Source organism: Penaeus vannamei, chromosome 11, assembly GCF_042767895.1.
Source record: "Penaeus vannamei isolate JL-2024 chromosome 11, ASM4276789v1, whole genome shotgun sequence".
Taxonomy (NCBI): Eukaryota; Metazoa; Arthropoda; class Malacostraca; order Decapoda; family Penaeidae; genus Penaeus; species Penaeus vannamei.
Window position 1 is genome coordinate 13693091 of NC_091559.1, and position 2500 is coordinate 13695590.

Here is a 2500-nt window from a genome sequence, read left to right on the forward strand (position 1 = left end):
ATATGTTTCTGTGTGATGCATTGTGTGTATGTATATATGTATTATGAAACGCGTTTAGAAACATGAATCATTATACGTATATTAGTCTCAGAAAAATACAGTCGTCAAATTTGATTTGTGAAATCACTCATCATATTCCGGTTTAGCCTCAATCACAACGAAGGGAAGGAAAAGAAAACGAAAAATGATAAAAAAAAAGAAAGAAAAGGGAAGAGGGAAAAATGTGCGATAGAAGACCACAACATAAATATAACGATTTACTACACAAGGAATACGTTACTATCACGATTATATCTATGATGTGGTTTTGCTATCACTTTTACATACCTCACCCCTACCTATTTTTATCTTTCGCCTAACACCTTGCTATTTATTACATGCCCTGCCCTTTTTTTCAACGAAGCACCATCACTTCACCGTCACTATTTATTTTCAGCTAAACTCAAATCATTTCTACTTTGGTTGTCGACTACCTCATTGCAGGAGTAGGTCTTATAGTAATGGTCCCTACACTAGATTGCCTAAATTTCAATATGGCGCTTTCAATATTTCTTTTTTCTTTGAGCCTAACCTACTACCTTTATTTCAACGGTAGCTTACTGCTTGGCTAATGCTCATAATGCAATGCCCGTTTTCCTCTTAGGGCTTAACTCATAGACTAACAAAGTCACTTTTTTCTCCCTACTTCACGTTGCTATTATTTCCTAGCTTAGCATTCAAAAAACTCATTTCAGTGGTTCCTCATCGTAATGCTATTCATAATCACCTATTTTCTATTACGATACCTAACTGTTTGGGATAAAATGAAGCCTCCTCTATCTTCTTTCTCAACCATACCCCTTCAGTTCCCTGCTAATCCTAACTACCTCGTTTCAAGGGTAGGTTTGCCATGCCCATTCCACCGTGCTTTTCAAAACTGGTGAAATGGGCATCGTCGTGCTGTTTAATGGTCACACACAAGCACGCATGACTGGCTCAGTGCAAGCGAGGCAGTCATTTCAGGGAGGAAGGTCACTGGTGTACTGCAATGTGACCTTTTTTCAGGAAACCGAGGAAGGTCGCAAATACGGTGCAAGCATTTTCAAGTTGCATCCCAGTCAACCCGGGTCATATCTCCAGGGGCTTAACTGCACTGGTTTACGGTCAGATATCACGGACAGGTCAGATAGGGTCGCGACAGGGTCAGATTATCAGTTAGGGGGTCACACATCACAGGGGGAGGTCAATGAATTACGCCCATGGTGGGCAGGGAGAGTACGGCGCTGAGGCAGATATAGTGATGTTTAAAATGACTTCAAGACAAGCTTTACATCACGTCGGGAAGACAAGTGGAAGGGGGGAATGTGTGGGAGGGGGGGGGGGGTAGCGGGACGAGGTCACACATGCCGGTTGCATAACGCCGAAGAACCTCGCTTGACCTGGGACGCCACCATCGCCTTCTGCTTCGCGACATGAACGTCATTTCACCTGCTATTTCGAACACTGACATGAGCCTAACCACACGCACTCATCAGCGGTGCGGCTGAGGCGACACTGCTCTCGGGCATCCACTGCTGTCCAACCCCTCTCCCTCCTCTCTCCCCTCCCCCACACCCCTCTTTTCTACCCTCTGTCTCTCCTTCTCCCTCCCTCTCCCCTCCCATATCTTCTCACCCCTCCTCCCCTCACTACTTTGCCTTTCTCACCTCTCTCCCCTCTTCCCTTCCCTCTACCCGACGTCCCTTCCTTCCCCTCCTCCCATCCCTCTACCCGATGGCCCTTCCTTCCCCTCTCCCCCATCTCCTCCCTTCCTCTCCCCTCTTCCCTCTCTGTTTTTCTCCACTATCACCTCTCTACCCCGTACCTCTTCCCTCCGCCCATCGTCTCTCCCTCCCTCCTCCCTCCTCCCACTCCCTCCCCCACCACTCCAATCATTGGCTCGCGTCCTCCGTGACACGAGCCAAAAGTGTACAACATACCGAATGCAAGATGTAATGACCCAGTTTCCATGCTGGCACCTTATGGACAGACAGCGTATGTCGACAGAGAATAGATACTGAAGAACTAAGATACAAGTGCAGAGAATGGAAGACATAGAACGAAAGATAACATACCATAAAGAATGGATAACATATGTAGGCAGTAAACAGGAGAACGGGTACAGGAGAACATACGAACGGAGTACATAGAACAGAAATAATAAAATAGGGAACGAAGGTAAATGAGCGGAGAATTGTGGAGAAAGCACAAGATAATATAGAAAGAAAATGGAGAGCGAAAAAATGAACCGAGAGGAAGTTAAAAGGTACTTCTCACTTCCTCTGTTCCTCTTTCACCCTCTTCCTTCTATCTCTTCCCTCTTCTTCCCCTTTCCTTTTCTTCTCGCCTCTCCTGCTTCCTTTCTTCTCCCCTCTCCTGTTCCTCTTCTCTCCTCTCCCTTTCCCGTTCCCTCTCTGTCACCTACTGTCACCGCCAAGTCTTAAATTCACTCCTTTCCTCCCTCTCTAATTCTTAAATCCGC

The 2500-nt window shown here is 46.1% G+C and overlaps 1 protein-coding gene across 4 annotated transcripts in view; it reads right to left on the minus strand.

The window, feature by feature from the left end:
• Positions 1 to 1589, minus strand: part of LOC113808819 (SET and MYND domain-containing protein 4) — a 14154-nt gene extending 12565 nt beyond the window's left edge. Inside the window, exon 1 of one of the 4 annotated variants that reach the window (XM_027360316.2) lies at positions 1468 to 1589. The gene's annotated coding sequence lies outside the window, so the exon portion shown is untranslated. Of the gene's footprint in view, positions 1 to 1418 lie in introns of all 4 variants that reach the window. The other 3 variants (XM_027360317.2, XM_070127022.1, XM_070127021.1) reach the window with 3 other exon arrangements.
• Positions 1590 to 2500: the final 911 nt, after the last annotated feature.